The sequence below is a fragment of the Sorex araneus genome, chromosome X (assembly GCF_027595985.1).
Source record: "Sorex araneus isolate mSorAra2 chromosome X, mSorAra2.pri, whole genome shotgun sequence".
NCBI lineage: Eukaryota > Metazoa > Chordata > Mammalia > Eulipotyphla > Soricidae > Sorex > Sorex araneus.
This window is the reverse complement of record NC_073313.1, coordinates 132555728-132582285: the sequence shown is the minus strand read 5'-3', so window position 1 is coordinate 132582285 and position 26558 is coordinate 132555728. Positions and strand designations below refer to the sequence as shown.

At 36.4% G+C, this 26558-nt stretch overlaps 1 protein-coding gene across 1 annotated transcript in view; it reads right to left on the bottom strand.

Moving 5' to 3' along the window:
- The window catches only part of HDX (highly divergent homeobox), a 224018-nt gene extending 200434 nt beyond the window's left edge, over positions 1–23584 (bottom strand). Inside the window, exon 1 of the mRNA XM_004611643.2 lies at positions 23470–23584. The gene's annotated coding sequence lies outside the window, so the exon portion shown is untranslated. The remainder of the gene's footprint in view (positions 1–23469) is intronic.
- Between the last annotated feature and the right edge of the window lie 2974 nt (positions 23585–26558).

Here is a 26558-nt window from a genome sequence, read left to right as displayed (position 1 = left end):
TCTACTTTAGAAGCAGTTGTTTTAATCTGTAATGTTAGTAGTCTTGACAAGTAGTTCTCATTACTTATTTTATGAAGTTTGCCAGAATTTGAAGACATTGGAAAAATACATTTGTCCACATTCTATGCACAAGTTGAGTAATATAATTTCTTCTAATACTATGATAGGATATTAAATACTTTTTAATTGGGCAGTAATTACTCAAAAGCATCACAAGTTGTAATTTTTCTTCCAACTTTTTAACAATGTAATTTGCCTATTGACCTTATTGCAGCTCCAACCATCCCAGGTGAGTCTCGCCTCTGGCGGATACCACTCTGCCTATTCCGAGCAAGAGACAAAGCTCTAGCAGGAGGAAGACCCACTCCCTCCCGAACGAGTCCCCAAAGCCTCCACATCCTGCCTGTGTCATATTAAGGGCCACAAAACAGCTCCAGAAATACACGACTGTGTAGATCTACTCAACAAATTGCATGCTGCTCACAGTTATATTCCCATCATTCTGTGAGGACAAGCAAAACAACTTCTAGCTAATCCCTTACCATTATCTTTGGGGCTTAACTACAAAAATTCACCCCTGCCACAGGAACACTAGAAAACCAATGCGGAAAACACACAGAAACCTAGCAAGTCCAATGAGCAAAAGCAATTATCACATGAGACAGTAAATGCTCAGTGTCTTTAATAACACTATTAAGAAAATGTTCAATGAGTTCAAAGAAATGACAGCACAAGTAATCACCAAAGCACATGAAAGTATGAGATTTGACACTAGAAAGCTATTACAGTCAGAAATGACACAAATGAAGAACATGGTAGGCAATATTTAAAAAGTCTGTAGAAGCTCTTAGGGGCTGGAGTGATAGTACAGCTGGTAGGGTGTTTGCCTTGCACGCGGCCCACCCGGATTCAATTCCCAGCATCTCATATGGTCCCCCGAGCACAGCCAGGAGTAATTCCTGAGTGCAGAGCCAGGAATAACCCCTGAATATCGCCGGGTGTGACCCCAAATGCAAAAAAGAACAACCAAACAAACAAAAAAAGCAACAGGAGCTGAGCAAAAGTTTGAGGAACTCCAAGATGAGGAGGAAACTGCTAGGAAACAGAAAATGGAGAGTCTGAAAATAAATGTTCAGCACATCAGAGAAATATGACATGAGTTCCAGAGAAACAATATAAGTATCATTGACGTCTCAGGAGAACAAGAAGGCAAATGTGAAAAAATAATAGTTAAAGAAATCATCAATAAGAATTTTGCAGAGTTGAGCATTACAGGCACTGAAATCTAAGAGGCCCAAGGGGTCCCAGTAAAAATACATCTAATTAGGAAAACTTCAAGATATGTTATACTCAAAATGTCATAATCTTAAGATAGATACAGAATATTGAGAACAGCACAATGAAAACAGAAACCTACATACAAAGGAAAGCCTATAAGATCTACAGCAGATCTATCAAATGTAATAAAAGCCAGAAGAATATGGAAAGAACTATTGCAAAAAGTAAATTAACTAAAAAAAGTAAATAAACTAAATATCTCACCAAAAATAATTTAAATATCTCACTAAAAATACTCTATTCAGCTAGATTATCATTCATATTTTGAGGAACTATACAGAGCTTCATGGACAGGCAGTAGCTAAAGGAATTTATTGCCTTGAAACTACTTTTGCAAGAAGCTTTAAAAGAGCTCCATTAAAACACAAGAGAAGTTTCCCATCATGTGGTATTGAATATGGCACCCTTTAATGGTGTATATGGATGTACTATCCTCGATTAAGAAAGGGTGCAGGCTAGGAGATGGCAGAGAATTTGGGAGCATTATTGGTGGGATTGATGTTACAACATTGTATTCTACTATGAACAGCTTTGTAAATCACAAAAAGTCTGGAAACAATGTGTACTGGTGTGGTTTTGGTAAAAAAGAACATTCTGAAAATGAGAGTAGGCAGTATACTATATTGTATTACATTATTTAATTTCCTAATTTACATTGGTTAAAATCTTGTTGCAATTAATCACTACAAATTGATTTATCTTGATTTATTTTCTGATAATTTCATTTGTCATTTCTTTAAGTTTTTTTGCAAGCAATATGAAATAAATTTGTAATATGCTTGCAAAGGGGGGGGGCATAAGGGAATAGTCTATGACCAATGGAAACGCCTGAGAGTCTGTCCATATAACTGAGCCTGCCAGTGTGTCAGGAGGTAGATACAAAAAAGATCCATAAACAGTCACGGAGGGATGGATATTATCTCTCTGGTGGTATCTCTGTTGCAATAGTATGTATAAAGGCCTAAAACATTAATATCAATATTATTGTAAATCATGATACTGCAATAAGAGTTTTGATTTTAAAATATTCTTATTAGTTTAAGACTATATAGAGCAAAATTCCTGTAAATATGAGAGTCTAGGTAAATCAGTACCACCACTGGATGCCTCCAGCATCTTTTGGTATTGCCCCTATGTCAAAAGCAAGAACACGCTAAATATTAAAGAATTTTAGAATCTTTTAAATTAATATTCATATGTCTCTTCTGTATAAAAACTATATATTCGTAATGAAAAAGGCAAAAACTGTGAGACAGTTTTACGCATCCTACATATAAATATATGAACAGATATATTTCTACAGAGAAATATGTTTACACTACATTTTCATTTCTGAATTCAAGAAGAATTAATATCTGTTTAAACTCCTCCAATATAAAGTAAATATCCTAGATCACATTGCTTTATCAGTTAATGATACTTGGTTTTATTATCAAAGGGCTAAACTAATAAAACTTCTTTAAACAGCAAATATATAGTAACTCAGATAATTCAGTTTTAAAAAAATCAAAAGACCAGTTTCAAACAGTTTAATGTTGGAAGCACAAACAAGATCTCAATTGGACAATTAATTTCTTGTTGTCTTTAGTAATGCTTTCATACAATTCAATGTGCATGCATTTATATAGAATATTTGCAACTGTCACATTTCCTGATAAACTAAACAATAACTCGATCCACACATATCTATTGAATAAATTGTATTTTGGTTTATATTTCTAGCACCAAGCAAACTGCACAAATAAATTACTCCTATCTTTTACTAATCAGTTCTTTATGTTATAAAAATATTCCTCAAAGCAGATCACCTCGTAATAAGGTGGTATAATATATGAAGATACACAAATAAGTAATTCTGAACCAATATAAACTATATTTAATCAATCAAATAGTGCACAGAGTGTATCCTTTCAATAATATTTTACATAAAATATATGTAAAGAAAGAAAATGCTTAATATCTTAAATCCTAATGGAGTATAAGCCAAGTCTTATAGGCATAAAGTCCTTCTTTCCTCTTCATTAAAAAAAATGAAGCAGAAACATAATCTTTCCTATATTGCTAACATTTATACTTAGGTCTCTAAGTAATTTTCCCCAATTCACCAAATATTCAACTATGATTTATGATTAGAAAAGAGGATTTTCATTGTAATATATGTTGGGAAGACTGTCTGAGCCTATTGTGGATTTTTCTTTTCTGTTTAAAATTTTAATTAAAGAACCATGATTTACAGAGTTATTGATAGTTGGGTTTTAGGCATACAATATTCAACACCAATCCCATCACCAATGTCAACTTCCTTCCAGTTTCTAGTAAAATAAAAATACAACAAGAGAAAAATTTTCCTAAAATTTGTAGACCTGACCTAGGTAGAGATTTCCAAACCTCAATCTGAGTGGCATTGCGTTTTACCTGTGAAATTAATATAGAAGACATTTGATGAAATATTGAATCAATCTTAATCAAAGTAAAGAAAAAGTAAAGTGAAATTTATCAGCTGCACAGGCAGGGGTGGGGGGAAAGCAAAATACAGAACCACCAAGCACACAAAAATAATCTCTCAGAAATATTTTGAGATTTTCTTAGTATGGATGTTTCAAACTCAGTTTATGTTTCTGTATTTTACTTACTCCTACTGTTAATGAGGTCTTTAGAAATTATTTATCACTGGTTATTGTAATCTAAGAAGTAAATAATGAATTTTGGCTTAAAAAAAGAAAAAGATAGAAGACTTATTGCCAAATCATAGACATATACATATTTGAAGAATTATATTTGTATTGTTTTTTCTGCACTGCATTTTTCCTGCATAGTAACAATTCTCATGTAGGTATGATGCACAAAGGGAGAGAGTGTTATACAACCAATATCTTCTGAGTATTATATAATTATACCAATGATGGTAATCAGGTCATATATTCAGAATATATTATTACAGCCTTAATTGTGACAATAATCAGTAATTGCTGTTTTACAACTAACATTTAGTTTAACTAACCTGAAAACCATTCACAAAATGACTCCAAAGACTTCTTAGGAATAATAGGAATTGGAAAAACATACATTGTTCCAATATGCTTTGAGTAATAAAAATAATAGAGCAATACTTTTTGCAAAACAATCCTCTCCAAGTCATTGCTCTTAAACATTACTAATATATAAATTTATCAATGATGTATTCTGATAATTCATTAGTTTTTTAACTGTATTAACATATTGTATATATTAATTTACTGTGCCCTGAATATGCCTTAAGCCAATTTAAAGAGTCAAAAGAACAAAGTCGTTTCTCAATAGTGTGTTTATTTCTACAAGGGTTAAAGTTAAAATTGACTGGGAAATAAACTGCAGCAGATAATAGGATGTCACTTCCTGAAGAAAAGTTAACACGACTTTGAGATCTTTGCCTACATATATTTGAATATATGCATTTGATTCTTTTTTAAGCCTAGTAAAAATAGTAATAGAATTTTTATAAATGAATCTTGAAATATCTTTAATGAAATTTCACTATTTCAATAATTATTAAAATGTCCACATTAAAGATAGCATCCTTAGCCTAAAATACCTTAAATATAATGAACAATATCATCTCATCTGACAGCTGAATAAACTAAAGGCTGAAGATGAGCAGCTTGAGTGAAATTTTCCTTAATGAAAATTCTTAATGTATGTTATAATTTCTATAATACGCATTCATTCCCTTTGTTGAATACATAGCTTATTATATTATGAAATTAATGAATAAGTGCTTTTGAGGATAACAATACTTACATATTAATTAAAAGGACAATCCCAAGTAGCTTAATCTGTATGTTATAATACAATACCCAAAACTGAATGGCTTAGGCAGGGATTTATTGTCTTGTAGCTCTATAAGCTGGATGTCTGAAATAAAGATGTTGGTATATTTGGTTCCTTTTGAAGACTGCAAAAAATAAATCCTCACTCTATCTCTCTATCCTTGATTTGTAAATGATCAACTTTATATTCACATTATATTCCTCCTGTACATATGCTGGTATCCAAATTTTCTCCTTGCACATAGTGGGCATTTAGAAAGTCACCATTCATACTGGATTAGAGGCTCATTTTGCTCTATTATAACCTCATCTGAGTTTAATTCACTACATAGGCACTGACCAGCTTTCAAATAAGATTACACTCCGCAATACTAGATTTTAGAACTTCAACACATTACTGTATGTATATATGGTGATGGCAGTGTTGGGGACAACTCAACTATACTATTGCCCAATTGTTTATTCCAAAAGACATATTAGAAGCTGATTTTTTTATTATCAAAAAGGCTGTACATTCCTGGACTTTCACCTCTGCCAGAGATGTCTACATCTTAAAAATGGAAATATGTGAACATATGAAGTTCCACAGCAAAAGAAAAGTATATGTGAACACGTGAAGTAATCAGAAAGAAAAGTAAAGTTGCAAAAGCAATAAACATTTCAATACTCTTATAAAGAATACAAATAATTCAGAATACTATCTCTATTTCAATGTCTGGATAAATTGACCATGAAATAAAGATATTATTCTAGGTTTTCTGAGTGGACCCACCAGATTTGGTCACAGATTTCTTAAATGTGACAGATATAGGCAGGAGAGTACATGTATGGTGATGCAATGTGAGAAGGACTTAATCATTCACTGTTAATTTTGATGACACTAGCAAGCCATAACCTAAGGAATCTGATTGGCCTCTAGCAGCTTAGAAACCTAAGGAAACATATTCTTTTGCTCAATTATAGAATCATCTGACTATATAGTTTTGCTAACCTTTGTTTTTAACCCAGTAATGTCTATTTTTAAATTTAAAAACCAAAACTACAAGATAGTAAATGTATTGTTTAATGACACCAACTTTGTTATTTCAGCAAATAGAAAACTAATGTAGTTTCCCTTGCAGATGTTAGTAACAGTTACCCAAATGCTTCAATACTGTTCTGCAATAATTTGTTGAAAAATGGAGTAGTGAGGGTAAGTATTTGAATAGTAACATTATTTCACCAAAATAAGTAAATTTGCTCTATCTTTAACAATTTTATAATCATATTATAACCACACTTTCAATGAAAAAAATGTAAACTCCAGAATAGAGAAAAACTGGTGTGTATTAGAGAATACTTTGATCACGTGTTTCTTTTCCTATGTAAAAATGAACAGAATTCAGGGATTTTTTTTATGACCATAAATCTTGTTAAAATGTAAATTCTATTTCAGTAGCCTTTGATTAGTGGCAGAGATCGCAGTTTCTCAGAAGTTTCCAAGCGATGGCTATGCTTCAACTTCACAAAACACACTTTGTGTAGCAAGGATTTAATAAATAATGGAAGCACTAAACCCTATCAGAAAAGCAAATAGGATCCATATCACAGATCATGCTGAGCTCATAAATGTCTTTAGTACTTAAGTACTAATCCAATTAGTTCTTTTTTTTCAACTATTAGTCTTAAGTACTTAAGTACTCATAGTTATATAATTAGTCTTAAGTACTAATAGTTGACAAAATAAAAAATAGTTCACACCAAACTATAGCACTTTTAAACACTTTTTGTGATAAAAATTAGCTTATACATTTTAAATAAAAATGTTTTACTATTTTAATACCTAATGCAGATTTTACGGAATAACTCTTAATGGTGGGAATGAGTCAATGTTGAGTGCTTTATTCCAAATGTATAAGTTCAAACTAATGCAGAATATACTTATTCTTGTGTTTTTTTGCAGTCCCAACAGATTTCTTTAAATTGTTGCCCCATTTTTGAAATTTAAAATTAACATATGATTGACAAAAGATAGCTGGAGATATAGTGTAGGAGGTAAGGTTCTTGCCTTGTATTCAGCAAACACTGGCTGGAGTCCTCAGTATCACATATGGTTTCTCAAGCCCCTCCAGGTATTTCCCGGATTTCACCTTACATAAGGGCAACATGTGGAACCAAGAGGACCAAATAGGGAGAACTTGTGTCTTGTATCTGCCTGCAATCACTGCAAAATCTACACTGAAACTTAGATTTATCACATCTTAATCTTGATCTTCAATCTGCTACCTTTTGGTGGCCTCATGCCATTACTTTAGCACTAGAGTTCCTGCACATTTCTGGCCAGTGCAACTTCCCAGGTAGCTATGCATATAACTCAGTGTAGTTGTTGCAGTAAACCCCTCATGGCTGTGACATCTACTTGCTCCTCAGTAACTTTGTACTTGAGTTCTTTTTATGTTGTTCTTGGTTTGGGGGATACAACGTGTGATACTCAGAGCTTACTCCTGACACAGCACTCAGAGATAATTCTTGGCAGGGCTCTGGGGACCATATGTAGTTTTGGGGGCTGAGCCCTGGTCAGCTGCATGCACAACAAATGCCCTATCCACTGTGATCTTGCTCCAGCAACTAACTTATATATCACAGCTATTGTTAGGTTTTAGTAACCATAATCACTGTGTCATTGTACAGGACAGCAGGGCTGCTTTACTGTAGCTGTAGCAGCTCAAATTCACACAAATCTACAGAGCTTGTCCAGGCACACAGAAGCACAAAGACACATTCAATGCTTGGAAGTGGGAACCCCTAATAGATGCTACATAATTGATGTTACATAAAATCTCTAGCATAGCCCTGAGGTATCATAAAGCATAATGAAAAAAATTAACTCACCTGTAATTGTGTTTGAAGACAAAAGTCGGGGACGAACACTTAGTACATTAAAGCCCTTTAAACTTCCTAGTGAAAACTTCAAAATAATAACTTAGTAATGTATATTGAAATAAGGAAGTTAGTGAAAGAGAATTTCAGCAAGGATAGTAAAATTATTGGACAACTCCAAACGGAAATTAAACTAAGACTACGGTAACTGAGCTGCAAACAAGGCATATTAAAGGGAATCAACTTCAAAAATATTCTTAGAATCAAATTTGCGAGGTTCAGAGTAAGGCTGAGGGAATTAAAAAAGCATATAAAATTGAAAAAATGAATTTTATATAAAGATAACAGAAGGCATTGATGGGACAATGCCAAGAAGAAAAGCATTATCATAATGCATTTTATATAAGGAGAGAAAAGAGAGAATAGGAAAGAAAAAATGTTTAAAATGATAGCATAGCACTTATATAATTGAGAAAAAACATGGATATCAAGGTCAATAACACTGAAATTATTAAAAGAAAAATCTGAAAGTAGGGTTGGAAAAATAGTAAAGTGGGTAGGGTGTTTGCCTTGCCTGTGGTTGCAGAGGCAGGAGTAAGCCCTGAACACCACTGGTGTAGCCAGAAAACAAAACAAACTAATCTCAGATATATAATAAATTATAATTGAAGTGGTGAAAATCAAAGATAGAGATAAATCCTAAAACCATAAAAAGAAAAGTGAATATAACATAATTATATGTAATATAAACCCATTAATATATATAACCCATAAATCTCACAGATGGTTTTTCTTTTTTATTTATTTTATTTTTTTTAATTTAATAGTTTATTTTTAATTAGTGAGTCAACGTGAGGATACAGTTACAGATTTATACATTTTTGTGCTCATGTTTCTCCCTTACAAAGTTTGATAACCCATCCCTTCACCAGTGCCCATTCTCCACCACCAGTAAACCCAACATCCCTCCCCCCCCTCCCCAGTCCTGTCTCCCCCCACCCCACCCTGCCACTATGGCAGGGTATTCCCTTTTGTTCTCTCTTTCTGATTAGGTGTTGTGATTTGCAATAAAGGTGTTGAGTGGCCATTGTGTTCAGTCTCTAGTCTATATTGGGCCCGCATCATCTTTCCCCCACATGACCTCCAATCACATTTTACTTGGTGTTCCCTTCTCTGAGTTGCCCAGAATGAGAGACCAGCCTCCAAGCCATGGAGACAACCTCCTGGTACTTATTTCTACTATTCTTGGGTGTTGGTCTTATAGTCTCACAGATGGTTTTCCAAATGAAATTGTACATGCACAAAAGTGCAAAACTCTACATATCCAAAGTGCTGAATAATAGACATCTAACAAAGAATAGTCTATCATTAATAAAGGACTTGGTAGATGGAATAAAAAACTCTGATAATCTTATAATCTTATCATCAAATCCACGAGGTTCAGAGTGAGTGTCCTTAACAGTAGAATGACAACAGCCAAAGAGAGAATCAGTGAGCTTGAAGATGAGCTGAAGAAAACATGCAGGCAACAACATACAGTAGGAAAAGTCCTCAAAATTGATCTAGGGAAAGTCAGAGACCCAGGGGATGAACTCAAGAGGAACAACATAAGAATCATAGGAATACGAGAAGGACAGGGAGGCAACCCCAATGAAAAAGAAACAGTTAAAGGCTTTCCGCTGCTTCACGAGCATGATCCCAGAGGCCAACTAAACTACTTTGGACACCAGCAGCTCGCAAAAATGCCTCTAGACTGTGAACTGAGTCACTACCCCATGTGGCGCCAGGGGGGAAGGGTTTCTCTCTCTCAACCCTTCCTTTCCGGGCACAGCATGGCGATCACCGCTTTTTGAGCACAAAATGGAGGTACCAGCTGGCTGCTGCGGGATGCGCAGGAGATCCGGGGGTGGGGGGGGGAGGTATCGGCCCCGCCCTTTGCCAAGATTTAAGCGCAGCTGTCACAGGTGTGTGGCCTTTCCACTGCTGCACGAGCATGATCCCAGAGGCCAACTAAACTACTTTGGACACCAGCAGCTCACAGAAATGCCTCTAGACTGTGAACTGAGCCACTGCCCCATGTGGCACCAGGGGGGGAAGGGTTTCTCTCCAGGCTTTTCCATCTTATGAGCACCACAAAAGGAAAGTAAAAGCTTGCAGTGATGCAATTTCTGGCAGAATTTTCCCTGAACTTTATACAGAAATCCAAAACCGCACAGCTGCGACAGCGGCCACGTGACCTAATATCTCTTAAGTGTCAGCAATGTGAAATGGTTCCGTTTTAGCAGGTCTGACTTTAGGGGGAAAACTCCAAACAATAATAGTGAGTTTTTTGTTGAAATATTGAAGGTAATCAAAGTAGCAGCCATGTCTCTAGACTGTGAACTAAGCCATAGCCCCATGCCGGCCGAAGAGAGGAAATATGTTCGTTCTCAGTTTTTTTTCCCTTTTCGGGGAGAAGTGGCATGGCGTCTGCCATATTATGAGGTCTATTAATCAGGTACAAACTTGGTGGTGCGGGAAGGAGAAAAAAAAAAGAAAAAAATTATGTACTTGGAACAGCGGGACGCTTGGGCAGTCTTGGGCCAGGGCTGATACCGGTGCACGCTCCGCCGAGATTCGATCCAGGTGGTCACAAAGAGTGGCCGGTTTAATGCTGATCGATCAGGATCCGGAGGCCAACTAGACTACTTTTTGTCCCAGAAACTGCTTGCAGCCATGTCTCTAGACTGTGAACTAAGCCATTGCCCCATGCCGGCAGATGAGGGGAAATATCTCTTTCTCGTTTTTTTTCCTTTTTCGGGGAGAAGCGGTGTGGCATCCGCCATATTATGAGGATTATAAGCAGGTATGAAATTGGTGGTGCGGGAAGGAGAAAAAAATAGAGAGTTATGTACTTGGAACAGCAGGATGCTTGGGCAGCCTCGAGCCGGGGCCAATACCGGCTCGCAATCTGCTGAGACTCAACCCAAGCAGACACACTTGGGTGCGGTCGCTTTGCTGCTGATTGACCACGATCGGGAGGCCAGATAGACTACTTTTGGTCCCAGAAACTGCTTGCAGCCATGTCTCTAGACTGTGATCTAAGCCATTGCCCCATACTGCCCCAGGAAGGGAAATTATGCAATTTCTAACATAAATCTCCCTGGACTTAATTACTAAAATACTAAAATACAGAAATCCTAAAATCATATCTCTTCATTCTCAGCAATGCAAAACTAATTATCAAATGCTTCCTGGTCAGTAGGGCTGTTTTTTTGGGGGGGAAACTCCAACAACAATAGTGAGTTTTGTGTTGAAATATGGAATTTAATCAAGGTAAAGAGAAAATGAAGTGAAATTTATCAGTTATACAGGCAGGGGTGGGGGGTGGGGGTGGGAGGTATACTGGGGTTTTTGGTCTTGGAATATCATGGGACCCAAAATTTAACAATCAAACTTAAAAGAGACCCATCTTAAGTCCTACCACCCACCCAACCAAAGCCCTGGCAGCCAAAAACCTCAAGAACCCTATCTGTCCCATGCTCACAGCCAATCTTCATAGGGCTCATCCATGAATCAATCTATTGAAAAACTAGTGTACCCAGGTTTGGTGGCTAAAATCTTCAGGCTCTCATGGAGTTGGAGATGGGTGATCTTCCAATATACTTCTGTTCTTCCAGTGGCCTGGGTGATCTCCCCACATACCTCTGTTCTTCCATTAGCCTGGCATTCATGCCCACAAACTACCCCTGGAGCCATATAACCTCATTAATTGGCCATGATACAGAGACTCACAAATAAATCTAGTAAGAGATCAACAAGCTGCAGAGATGCCTCAGACCCCAAAATGACAATCCAGTTAAGAATTTAACTCCAACTCTATCACCTTATTTAAAATTTTACAATTTAAAATTTTACTGGAGCACACCACCACATTTGTGGCCACACGATATCTCATACTATATACCACTGATATACCAGGAGTAGCACACACTGGATAGAATGCAAGGTAGAAGGCAACCAATCTCAATTTAAAAAGTAAAATCGTATAAGTCTCAACCTGTAATAACATCTTAGTAAACTCTTATACAAGGGCTCAATGGCTCAACGGACCCAGGGTTAGATACAACAATCTTCACACACTTTCTTCTAAGAAAATCTTTTTTGATCACGTTTAGATAAGTATTCATAGCAAGCAATACAAAATAAATTATTTAGGGCCTGCAATTTGCGGAGTCTTGGATGGTAGTTGGGAAAATTTGAAATAATAGTGGTGGGTAGGTGTATTGGTGATGGGATTGGTGTTGAAATGTTGGATGTAGAAATTATGTGAACAATCTTATAAAAATAAAATAAAAAATTTTAAAAGATGCCCATCAAGATGGCTGATTGGGGCTGGGGCAGGGTGGAGGTGTGGGGCAGGTAGGAAAGGGAACCTGAAACACTGGTGGAGGGAAGTTAACATTGGAGTTAACATTAGAGTTGGTGATAGAATATCATATGTCAAAATCCACCTATGAGTAACTTTGTAACTCACTATGCTTTAATAAAATAACATTTTATAACATTTTGGGAAATTCCACATCAACAAAAGGAAATATAAACTCATGTTTACCACCTGTGGTAAACATATGAGTTTATCTCATGGAAAGTCTTTGGTAATGTTCATTATGTATTTATGACAAAAGGCTAAAAATATGAGGGTAGAAGGAACATGTTTCAGTACAGGAAAGACCTTTTGCAAAACTCATTGTTAAGATTATAGTCAATGGGGGCTGGAGTAATAGCACAGCCGACCAGGATTTGAATCCCAGCATCCCATAGGGTCCCCTGAGTACCACTAGGAGTAATTCCTGAGTGCAGAGCCAGGAGTAATCCCTGTGCATTACCAGATGTGACTCAAAAAGAAAATAAAAAGATTATAGTCAATGGTGAAAGAGTGATGGCTTTTCCTTTAAGAGATTAGGCAAAATACATGACATGAAAACTCTCTCTCATCACAATTATTTAATATTGCATTAGAAGACCTCATCACAACAATTAAGCAAGCAAAAAATTACTTTTTGGTATAGAAACTGGCAAAGATGTCTAGTTATCAGTTGTTGCAGATGATGTGATAACTTACATAGACAGCCCTAAAAACTCAACCAAAAACCTGTTATAAACAGTATACCAATTTAATAAAATGGCAGATAACTCATTAATATAAAGGAATTCTGTTGTATTTCTGTATGAAAACACCAAGCTACAAAAAGAAATCAAGAGAACAGTACCATTTATATGGCATCAAAATCAATCAAGAACCAAGAAATCAATTTAGTCACAGATTAATATCTAAAATGCTGTATCGCTACTAAAAGAAATATAAGGAATACAGAAATCAAAATTATCCCTTGCCATATAAGTTTAAAAGGCACGTATCCAAACTAATAGAATAGAAATGACAGAGCAGAAATAAACCCTCAGATATATAGATAATTTATAAATGACAATATCATAAAGTGAGGATATAGAAATGTCTTCCATAGACTATATTAGGAAACTGGATTGTCACAGGCTAAAGTATAAAATTGGACCACTATCTCATACAATTATAAACATAAACTCAAAATAGATTGAGTTACCTATCAGATTCAAATCAATAACAAACATAGAAGAAAACACAGGCAAAAAATTCCATAATATTGACTTATGTGTTGTCTTCAGTGTTTTAATTCCATTGGCCGGAGGGAAAGTGAATAGCTATAAATAATTGGTACTAGCATAGCAGGTGTGGTGTTTGCCTTGCATGCGGCTAATCTGGGTTCGATTCCTCCATCCCTCAGAGAGCCCAGAGTATCGAGCCCGCACGGCAGAGCCTGGCAAGCTACCTGTGGCATATGCGATACGCCAAAAACAGTAACAACAAGTCACAATGGAGATGTTGCTGGTGCCCACTCGAGCAAATCGATGAACAATGGGACAACAGTGCTACAGTGCTATGTTAAATTAAAAAGCTTTTTTTTATTTTGAAAGGAGACATCATTACAACCAAAGAACATCATCCTACTGAATGAACAAAAATATTTGCACACTATAAATATGAGAAAATGATGATATACAAAATATGTACAGAACTCATAAACCTCAAGAAAACAAGAAATCCCATCAGAAATATGGAGAAGAGTGCCAGAAAGCTGGTACAGCAGGGAAGGTACTTGCTTTGCCCTTATAGGATCTGTTTTTTTCATCACATATGATACCTTGAGTACTAACAGGAGTGATCCCTGAACCCAGAGCCAGGAATAATCCCTGAACATAACCAGGTGTGACCCAAAATAAAAAAGTAACATAAAATGCAGAGAAATAAACAGATACTTTACTGAGGAAGACATACAAGTAGCCAACAGCCACAGGAAAATACTCATAATTATTGTCAGGGAAATGCAAATTAAAATGATAAGAAATAAATGAGATGAGCTTTGTTTATAAGGACATAAACAATAATTGTTAAAAGAAATACTCATACACTATTGTTGGGAATGTATATTGGCCCAGTCTCCACAGAAAACAACCTGGATACTAAAAAATAATAAAAGTAAAATACCATGTTATCCACCAATTCCACTTCTAGATAAATACTCCAAGAACAAAAAACACTAATTACTAAAGATACAGCACACCTAAGTTAACTGCAATTCTATTTAGAATAGCTACAATCTTGAAACAACTCATGTGATTAACCACATATCACAGGGTGTCATGACAGAGTGATGTACATAACTATATATATATGCAGATCTATAATAACTGAGTGATTATATGTATGTATATATTATCTAGAGAGAAGGAGTGGAGAGTGGGATCTTGACATAATACTTCGCTCTTGGATAAGATGAAATGCTGCCTTTGGCTGTGACATGGATATAACTAAAAGGTGGCATGCTAAGCAAATGAAGTATTAAAGAGAAAGATAGAAAACAAGATTATTTCATTCACATCTTGACTACAGAGAAACGAAGCAAGAAAACAATGTTTCGTGAAAATATTCACACTCTGATCAAGAACTGAGTTTCCATGGGCAGTTGGAAACGGGCTGTGGTGGAAGGATATAGGAATGCTGACATAGATTGATTGGTGATATAACATTTACTCTTAGGACCTATAAACATCTGCACTCTTGTTAACTAATATTAACTCAGCATCAATACATTTAAAACAAATTAGGGAAAAGAAAGGTTATGACTATATGGAAAATAGTTATCAGTTAATTACTTTCATAAGTATTACAGGTATTTTGTTGATAGAACAAACATATATGAAAACATAATAAATTATAAAGAAATATGTAAAGGACTATATTAGTGGAATTAAAAAATTATAAGGTATCTTTTCACAAAACACACTAAATATTTTCTCACATGGTAATTTTCCTTGGTAATTTTCAAGTAATGCTGTATTCATGTTCCACATGTCTACTGCCACTCAATACGTTTTAAAACTTTTTTCATTAAGTTTAGTTTAATTAAAGAACCATTATTTACAAAGTTATTGATAGCTGAGTTTGGGGCATATAATATTTCAATACCAATCCCACCACCAGTTTCAACTTCCCTCCACCAGTGTTCCCATATTCCGTTCCCTCCCTCTTTCAACAACAGTCCCCTATCCTATACCCCAACAACTTAACAGACACATTACAAAGTTCTGGTGATTGCTGCTTAGATATATTTTCAGTGATACTGAGTCTGTGCTTTACCTATATAGCTATAGTATTCTTCCACATCACCCGTATAACTAATGCCCTAACCCTTGTTCAACCATTATTTCCCTTTCTTTTCTCTTTTCCGCACTTGATTTCTTTCCTATTCTTTCCTACTCTCTAAACTCTGGGGTAAAGGATTATCTAGGTATGCCCCCTTTACAATACATTTCCTCATCCAGTTATTCTATATACCAAAGACATCTGAGATCATCCTGTGAAATTATTTTTCTTCTGGCTTACTTCCCTCAATGTATCTTCCAGTTTCAATCAGTTTTCAGCAAATTACATGATCTCACTGTTCCTTGTATCAGCATAGCTGAATACTACATCTTATTCTGTCACTGAAGTTAGTAGAGGTCAACACAAGGATCCATCACTCTAAAAATACAGACTTTCAAAAATACTTTTTCTTCACTCAGGAAAAAGTGCCATAAACTCCAGATGCTCAGAGAGATGAATTAAAGGGAAATCACACACACATTAAAAAATACAAACTCCATTCTCTCTAAACTATGACCTGGTAATTAAGGGTACAGCCTTCAGATAATAACGGTTGAAGTCTTAGCTCTTAGTCTTATTGCTCATAAGACCTTTGGCAGACATCTTGTATAAATGCTTGTCTACAAGAATTAAAGTGCCTACATGAGGCATGTAAGTCACATATTTATGTTTCTATGTTAAGACTATTAAAATAAATCACCTCCAACTCAAAGGGAAGAAAATATAAATGTTTTCTGGAAGTTTTGCCATGCTGACAACAATATGTTTAATGATTCTACAGCAAATATGAGACCACGATCGCAGGAGAGTTGCTTTTGTAGATTTCTTTATAGATGTCAGATGTAAAATTCAGCACATAATAATATCTCACTTATTTAGTAGTTTGTTCTAAGTCATTCACTACTCCTGGCAATTTTGATAACAGCAAATGGATGGCTTATTTGCTTACTGAGGTTTCATTTATTGTCTTGAAATTTTATTTATACCACAAAGTTTTCACAGAGTCAATGATAGCATAGGAATATATTAACCTCTCCAATTACTTTTTTATGTTTGTTGTGTTTTGGGGTTACACCTAACATTGGCCAGGATGTACTCCCATTTCATTGTTCAGGGGACCACTTCCAGTGGTGCTCCAGGGACTAAATGGTGACTGGAATAGAACCCAGAGTTTCTACATTCATGTATTCTAGTCCTTAGAAGCCCTTTTATGTTTCCTTTGTTATTTCCCTACCCATGCAGAATATATTTTGCTAGAATTTTCAATGTTTGCTTCCATGCCAATCTGCTTATGGTATACTCAATGTAATTATTTTAAGACAGCACTAATTTCATGTTAGGTTAATTGATTCAACTATAAATTCAAAACTAATTCAAATAGCTTATTTTGTTGAGTATTACACTACACAGAAATTAATTCCCCTTGAAAATGTAAGATAAAAAGTAGAATTGTATATCTATTTAAATAATGTGTTTAAATACGCTACCTTTTCCAAACAAAAAAAAATTAAGTCTTTGTGTTACATTCAGCAATGCTTAAAGCTTATTCCTGGCTCTGTAGTTAGGAATCACTCCTGGTAAGCTTGGGGAATCATATGGCATACTGGGAATCAAATCCATGTCAACCTCGTACAAGACAAGTGCCTAACCCACTGTACTCTGACCCTGCAACTGAACTTGTATTTTAATAAAACACATAAAAGTAAATCCAAGTCTAAACTATTTGGACTAAGAAATCTGATAAATTAGAGACATTTTGGTTTTGTTTGGTTTTGCTTATGTTTGTGTTTTAGTTTTTAATTTGAATTTAATTATAGTTTAGAGTATATATAGGCAATATACTTATATGCCTATATGTTTAGGTAATATAGATTGAAGTAATATCTAGGATTATAGTATTGACATATAGAATCACTGCACACTACCACCATCAAAATATCCATTAGTTTCCTCCACTATCTTTATTTTGTAGAAGGAAGATGGTGTTCCATGGAACACATTATGGCATATCACACACAAATAGACACCCAAACGAGTGCATATATATACAAATTTGTGCACACATAGAGATCACTGCACTTGGCTGGGATTACAGAGATTTAAATACACACTAAAGCTCTGCTAAGCATTTATTGCATATTACTTTGGACATGTATAGTTTTGTGATTAAGAATCTAATAAACTTTTATTTATATCCTGACTAATATTTTGCAGCTTTTGATTCTGGAAAGGTCAACTATTTTGAGTCACTTATTTGACAAATGGGAAATAATTCTAGATACTATATTAGTGTAATTTTGTGAAGTTTAGATGTGATTATATATGTGTATATATATATAAATTTGTTAGCACAAAGTCTGGCATTAAATGCTTAGAATTTTAAGATAAACTAATGTGTGTCAGGTACTTCCTTTCTTTGTCCTTCATCATATGTAAATTGGGAAGGCTGACTTGTAGTGAATTCCTTCCAGAGGCCTTACAGTACTACCAGTACTGCAGGTAGGATACATAGGAAACCCAGGATTGATCCCCTGCACAGCATAGGGGATCCTCTGAGCCCCACCAGAAGAGATCCCTGAGAGCAAACCCAGGGGAAAGCCCTGAGCACAGCCACGTGTGGCCCAAATACAGCAGACAACTCCCTTCAATAAATGGTATTGGAAAAACTGGAAATCCACATGTTAACCAAGGAAATCACTATCCCACACCATGCACTAAAAAATTACCTCAAGCTGAATTAAAGACTTATATGTTAAAACCGAACCACTTAAATGCATTGAATAAAATGCAGGCAAACATTCCATGATTTTGACTTGCATGGTGCATTTGCTATTTGACTAACAATAATAAACAAATTCAATTTTTTAAATCTGAAAAGCCTCTGGAAAAAAGAGCCTACCATTTAAATGAGAAGATATCTATTGGATAGGAGAAAAATATTCACACATCATACATCTGATAAATATATGTGCATGCATAGTAAGTTATATATGCATTCATAGTAAATATAAATTGGGAACTAAAATCTCTACAAGAAAAGAAATATCCAAAAAGGGGTTGAAGATATAATACAATTGGTAAGACACTTGTTTTGCATTCAACAGTCTCTGGTTCACTGTCCTCCTCACCCCCTGCACCATACAGGACCACATGAGCCCTGCCAGGAGGGATTTCTGAGTGCAAAGCCAGAATAAAACTGACCCCTACCAGGAGGGAGCTCTGAGTTTAGAGCCAGAAGAAGAAGTTTGGATATAGCCAAACAATAACAACAATATATTTTTTTTAAATTATATAAGCTCCATATAAAATGAGAAATGGGACCAGTAGATAATACAGAAGTTCAGACTCATATGCACTGAAGTAGTTTTAATTTCTAGCAATTCAATGCACCCCAAGTATCACCATGTGCAGTACAGGAAGTTCCCAGCACCACCAGGGTGTCCTCAGTGTCCTGAAGGACTGTGCAGCACTAAACTCTTGGGCCCTTGTACTGAATTTCTAGCATTGTTGGCTGAGAATTGCCTGTAAGATTCCTGGAAATTTCTGAACACCACTTGGAGCATACTTGTCCCTGACCCCTGACAATGTATACACACACACACAAAATGACAAGTTCGAAATAGACATTCCACCAAGGAAAGCAAACAAGTGACCAACAGTTGTATAAAAATGCGAATTTTCTGCTTGTTATCAGGGAAATGCAAATGCAAATGGTCTGATTTTTTTCCCTCCAACCTCTGAGAATGGCCTATATAAAAAAAACAGAAACAACAAATGTGAAGAAAAAGTAATCCTCATTCACTGTTGGTGTAATATAAATTGATATTGATATAGCCTCTATGGGAAATGATATGGAGATTTATTTAAAAATTAAAAGTATAAATACAGTGTGATCTGCTAATTTCACCCCTTGGTATCTATACGAAGAAACCCAATGCACTAGTTTGCACACTTCTATCCATTGGAGTGGTATGTAGGATAGCCACAATCTGTAAATATTCCAAGTGACCACTAACAGATGGGAGCTATATGTGTACCATGGAATACTACTCAGCCATTAGAAAAGATAAAATTCTGACTTTTGCTAAAACATGAATGAAAATGGATGGAGTCAAGCTAAGCAAGATAAGTGACAAAGAGAAAATGTACAATCTCTTTCATATGTGTTCTATAGCAAAACAAAGCAAGTAGCAGAAAAACATAAAAACTAATCCAGGCCGGGGCCAGAGTGATAATATAGTGGGTAGGTCATTTGCCTTGCATGTGGCCGACCTGGATTCAATCCTAAGCATCCCATATGGTCCACCGAGCAGTGCCAGGAGTAATTCCTGAGTGTAGAGCCAGGAGTAACCCCTAAGCATTGCCGGGTATGACCCAAAAAGAAAAAAAACTAATCCAGGCCACAAAACTGAGGTATCTATAGGAGGGAAATATACAAAGGACAGAATTAGATGAATATTAGTAATCCATTCAGTTACAGGTATAAGTGGTAACATATGTTGTAAGTAACTGCATAATTGTACGACTAAATCATATTGTCTTATCAACCAGCTTTATTTCAATTAAAATGTAGAAAAACAAATATCTAAGGAAGAAACTTACTATTTAGATTAAGAAAGTCCAATATCACTCTCTCATCTAGACAGGCATTAAGAAACCATAAAACAAGAATAACACATTTTAAAAGTATCCTATGTAAAGATTTTCAAAATAAGTAGATTTGCATTATGTCTAGTTTTTGAGCTGTTACCGGTATTGACATATATGTAAATTTGCAGGTAAATCTTATTACTTACTATGCAAACTCACCAAGAAACTTTGAGAGATACTCATAATGTAGATAAAAAATAATGTCAAAGTGGAAAGATTTTTCTTTACAGTGACATTCATGATTCACTTATAATAATGCATGCCAAACACTTTCAAATTTATAGCTTATAGTACTAAACAGGTTTTATTTTTGTTTTATTGATTGCTAATTTTTGTTATCGTATGGACTGTTTTTATCAATTTTCATAAATTACAAACTTTGATGTCATATTGGGATGATGCCTCAACATAGAGCATAAAAATAAAATCTGTGTAAATCTTCTATCTGAAACTATGATGACACTATCTTTCAAGTAAAAAGTAGCTTCAAGGAATAATGTAGTTTGAAGCCCAGAGGGTGGGAATATGACAATCGATTTACTTTTACACTAGTTGTCATCAAGTGATTGCAATAATTAGCTCTTTCTTAGTCAGGAGAAACATGAATTAAAACTATCAGTGATAGTCAATGTAAAGCAGCATAATACCAATAGATAATTAAATAAAAGTGAATAACAGATTTTAAAGAGAAGTTATATGTGTCATGAAAATATATAAAATTTTAAAAATCTCAGTATTTTTCAAGCTGAGAGAATTACATAGGCCCATTTCTGAAATACTGTTCCTTTGATATTGCTTATAAAGAACAAAATATGTTTGGAGGTCACCCATTGTACACAAATGTTTCCTTTTCCACATTTTCTACTTTGTATTCATGTATATTTACAAAAATTCCTTACCTGACAAATGAGAAATAAATTTTCACATATACACGGTCTCTATATAATAGTACGATTTCATTTCTCAGGATATTGCTTTCTGACCATAAATGGCCATACAAATTTCAAATACTTATCTAAGTACTGTGGGCAGAAAATTTTAAAAAATAGTATAATTCCTTAAAAGTTGAGTCTAGTATAGTACATAAACATATGCACAGATACCAGAGAGAGAGTACAGCGGGTAAGGTGCTTGCCTTGAACATGCCCAATTTGAATTTGATCCTTAGTATCTCATATTGTTACCCTGAACTGCCAGGAGTGATTCCTGAATTCAGAGACAGGAGTAACCCCTTAGCACTGCCAGTTGTAGCTCAAAAAACATACATACACAATAGAAAAACAATATAAAGTAGCCTATGCAAAAATGATAAACATAAAAATAAATGTTGGAATTCTAGGAAAGGTGAGCTTAACAAAAATAGGGCAATCGTGGAGAGATATTGCCTGAGTGAACTTCCAACATAGGTAATGTCTGAAAAGAAAGGGAATCCTAATGTAAAGTGTGGTGGATGTTCCAGTAGCTAAGTTCTGGAGGCAGAGTTTCAAGGAGAAAAGAATGCAAGGGACATAAAGAAGAACAACACATTGAAAAATAAAGCAAACCCGGTTTTAGTATACAAACCAGAATACCAGGAAATACCAGTGGAAATTGGCTTAAACCAATAAAAAATATGAAATCAAGAACATTTTGGAAGAGAAATAAAACAATTAGTCTGACAGGTTGAATTAGAGATTTAAAGTAGAGAGAACTTGCTAAAACGTTTCAAAAATGGTTGAATTGATGAAGAGAATTTAGACTGAAATAAAATAATAATAATAATGATGATGTTCAAAATAGAAATCAGCTGTTGATAATCCCTTGACTCCAACAACCTGGAAAAATCCAGATTTCTCTATGAAATAGTGCGTGTTCTTGGTCAGATAGTTGAGAAGAATTAATAACACTTCTGTGCTATTGCTCCACCAAAGACAGGCGGTTCTTTCCTTACCGTTGCTGAGTAATATATACCCGCTCCCCCAGTACCAGCCTCCTAAGAGGTAGAGTTGGAGAGTCTCCTGAAGTAAGATTTAATTATGTTTATTCTATCAGGGACAGAGAAAACAAAGGAAGGAATTCGCATCAAACACGAAGTAGAAATTAAGGCATTCTAAGAGACATCTTAAAAGAAAAAAAATCAGAAAGGAAATTTTTCTAACATTACGTTTGTACAATGCAAATCCTAGGTCTACCTAAGGACTTATATTTCGAAATCATTCAGTGTACTCCAAATCAGAGTTCTTTGGCGGCGGCGGGGTAAGGGTTTGAATTCATTTGAATAATGGAGTTTTTTTTTTCCCTCCAGATACTCCTTTCAGCAATTTTTAACCCACACACTCTCCTTAAGAGAGCTTTGCCCATCATTCTAAATCCTAGATTTCGTAGTACTTATTAGCCTAAAATTCATCGGGTCTATGTGTGGGCAGAATATGCAAATAATTCGCAGATTCCGCCGCATGAAGTGGCTCTTGAAGCATCCCAGGGTCAACTCCCAAACCTTCTCTTCAGCCTAGTTAGAATTTAGCTCCACCCCATGCGGAGAAAAGGGGGAAAGCGCCTGCGCATACTCTGAGCCCATTCTCCTTGCAAAGATCTTTCTCCCCTCCCCACAGCCCTCCCCGCCGCCCCCCCCCACACACACAGCGCATTCCCACCCCCCGGTCGTTTATGCGCAGGCGCAGCACTCTGTGTGTTTGAATAGGATTGTGAGAAATCTACTGTCCAGTGAAATCGAGAAGCGGTAGAATTCACCCCCTCCTCCTCTTTTTTTTGGCGCGGGGGGCGGGGGGGGCGCGGGTGTTGGTGGAGGCAGAGGCGGCACTTCCTCTTACTCCGGCCAGAAGTGAGTGTGAAATGTTGCTTTCTCTTAGAACAATATCTCTTGCTCGCTGACAGTGCCCACTGTACCTCTAGTCTCCGCTCCGCTGTCGGCTCACGCTGCAGTCAGCCTTCGATCCGAAGGTAGGGGCAGTTGTTTCTTCAAAAGCCGCAACAGTTTATGAATAGTCTTTTAAGGCCTCTGAACCTAGGGCTCCAGAGCACATTAGCTCAGTCCCTTACTCGCCCCCCACCCCACCCGCGACCGCTTCACTCCCAGCCAGGTTGGGTACTTACCTCGGGCGTGGTGCTGTCACTGAAGGGAACACAGAATCCCAAATCAGGCCAGTTCTGGGGCAGGCAGATCCACTGAGATTTTTCCTGGCTCTTCACTGCCTTCTCAAACAATGAAATCAGCGTGTCCGATCATCAATTCTCATCATGATCGTGACGTCACAAAAGACAGCGGCCAATGGGAGCCGGAGATCAGCTCAGGACAGTCCCTGCCCTCAGCACAGAACCCAAAAGTGGCAGGCGGGTGTGGGGAAGAGGAGAGAGAGTCCGCTGAATAGGGGCAGCCTCTTCCCTTTCTTAATCAGCTGCAATCAAGGCCTGGCCTTTCTGTAACTCTTCCTTACTAAAAAAACTCTGAATGCCCAGCATCCTTGTGACTATGCAAGTTATATGTCAGACATTTGAACAGGTGCTGCTTAGTCGTCCAATCTGAGATTTCCATTCAGCAAAATTGTTACCAACTGCCAGAATCGAATTAACAAATGCAGATAGTCTTTTGTGATCAGTGTTAAGATGAGAAAAAAAAAATCAATGTTAACTCAAATCAAGATGATGTCTGTAGAGCCTTTAGAATTTGTCAATAAGATCCAGTGTCCTGTTGTTATATGTAACAAGATAACTCTAGTGACTAAAGAAAGAAGTTAAAATAATGGGTTCAAAAAATAATAATGGGTTCTGTTCATCTTAACTTACACATTTTTGAAAGAAGATTTTTGAATGATCACAATTATAGCATTACATGAAAAAACGCCTTGAATTATATATCAGTTATCACCCATTTGAAGGACCTTCCAGAATATGATAGATACCAAATAAATTTTTCTCTGCTATAACAGAAATTATGAGATTATTCAGATGAGAACTTACAACTTACAGGCAGAAACAAAATAAAGTATGTGATCATGTGATCAGCCATGAAATCGTAAAATGCATCTTTTTGGTACTGAAGACATAGGTGAGGTGAGAATGCTGGATAAAATGTTCCATGTAGCAGTTAAAACTTGAGACAGTTGTTGATCAGTAGATAAAAAGTTTAAAGGGGAAGAAATGGAAAGGTATTGTTTTTTTAAAATTTTATTGAATTACCGTGAGACAGTTACAAGCTTTCATGTTTGGGTTACAATCACACAATGATACAAACACACATCCCTCCACCAGTGAACATTCCCCACCACCAATATCCCAGGTATATCCCCCCTTTTCCATCCTCCCCCTGCCTCCATGAAGACAATATTCCCCATACTCTCTCTCCACTTTTGGGCATTATAGCTTACAACACAGACACTGAGAGGTCATCATGTTTGGTCCATTATCTACTTTCTGCACTCATCCTCCTATCCCAACTGGTTCCTCCACCCATCATTTTCTTAGTGATACCTTCTCTATTCCATCTGCCTTATCCCCTCTTCTCATGTCTTCCAACAATGGGGCAATCCCCCTGGCCCTTGTATCTACTGTCCTTGGATGTCAGCCTCATGTGATGCTACCCTATACTCCACAAATGAGTGCAGTCCCTCTATGTCTGTCCCTCTCTTTCTGACTCATCTCACTTAGTATGATACTCTCCATTCTTATCAATTTATAAGCAAATTTCATGACTTCATCTCTCCTAACAGCTGCATAGTATTCCATTGTGTAGATATACCAAAGTTTCTTTAAGCAGTCATCTATTTTAGGGCACTCGGGTTGTGCTGCGATGAATATATAGGTACAGATGCCATTTTCACTGTGCTTTTTTTGCATCCTCAGGATATATTCCCAGAAGTGGTATTGCAGGGTCATATGGAAGCTCAATTTCTAGTTTTTGAAGGACTGTCCATATTTATTCCAGAAAGGCTGGACCAGTCGGCATTTCCAACAACAGTGAAGGACCATCCCTTTTTCCCCACATCCACGCCAGCACTGGTTGCTTTTGTCCTTTTGAATATGTTCCAGTCTCTGTGGTGTGAGATGATATCTCATTGTTGTTTTGACTTGCATCTCTCTGATGACTAGTGATGTGAAGCATATTTTCATGTGCCTTTTGGCCATTTGTATTTCTTTCTTTTCTTTTTTTTTTTTTTTTTTTGCTTTTTGGGTCTCACCTGGCGATGCACAGGGGTTACTCCTGGCTTTGCACTCAGGAGTTACTCCTGGCGGTGCTCAGGGGACCATATGGGATGCTGGGGATCGAACCCGGGTTGGCCGCATGCAAGGCAAACGCCCTACCTGCTGTGCTATCGCACCAGCCCCTGTATTTCTTTTCTGAGGAAACTTCTGTTCATTTTTTTCTCCCCATTTTTGATGGGGTTGGAGGTTTTTTCTTATGCAATTCTACTAGTGTCTAGTATATCCTGGATATTAATCCCTTATCAGATGAGTATTGGGTAAATATTCTTTCCCATTCTGTGGGCTTTTTCTGTGTTTTGGTCACTGTTTCTTTTGAAGTGTAGAAGCTTCTTAGTTTGATGTAGTCCCATTTGTTTATGTTTGCTCCCACTTGCAAGTTTAGTGCTGTATCATGCTTTTAGCTTCAGCATCTTTAAGGATGAAACAGCACTTAATATGACTGTTTAAATGGTTACTGGTTTCTAACCACTCACTGACACAGAGAATCAAATCAAACACTTGGAAATTAAACAATTCAATGTTGAACAATGAGTGGGTCAGGAAGGAAATCAAGGAAGAAATAAAAAAATACTTAGAAACAAATGAGAATGAAGACACGAGCTGCCAAAACCTAAGGGACGCAGCTAAACCCGTGTTAAGGGGAAAATGTATAGCTCTCCAAGCATTCCTCAGGAAGGAAGAAAGGGCCTACATAGACAGCTTGACTTCACGACTCAAGACCTCAGAAAAGGACCAGAAAAAGGAACCCAGACCAGATCGAAGGAAAGAAATAATAAAAATTAGAGCAGAAATTAATGACATGGAAACCAAAAAGACAATCCGAAAGATCAGTGAAACAAAGAGCTGGTTCTTCGAGAAAATAAGATTGATAAACCGCTAGTAAGACTCACAAAGAAAGAAAGAGAGAGAACCCTAAGAAATCGAATCAGAAATGAAAAGGGGGGCATCATAACAGAAACCAGTGAGATTCAAAAGATCATTAG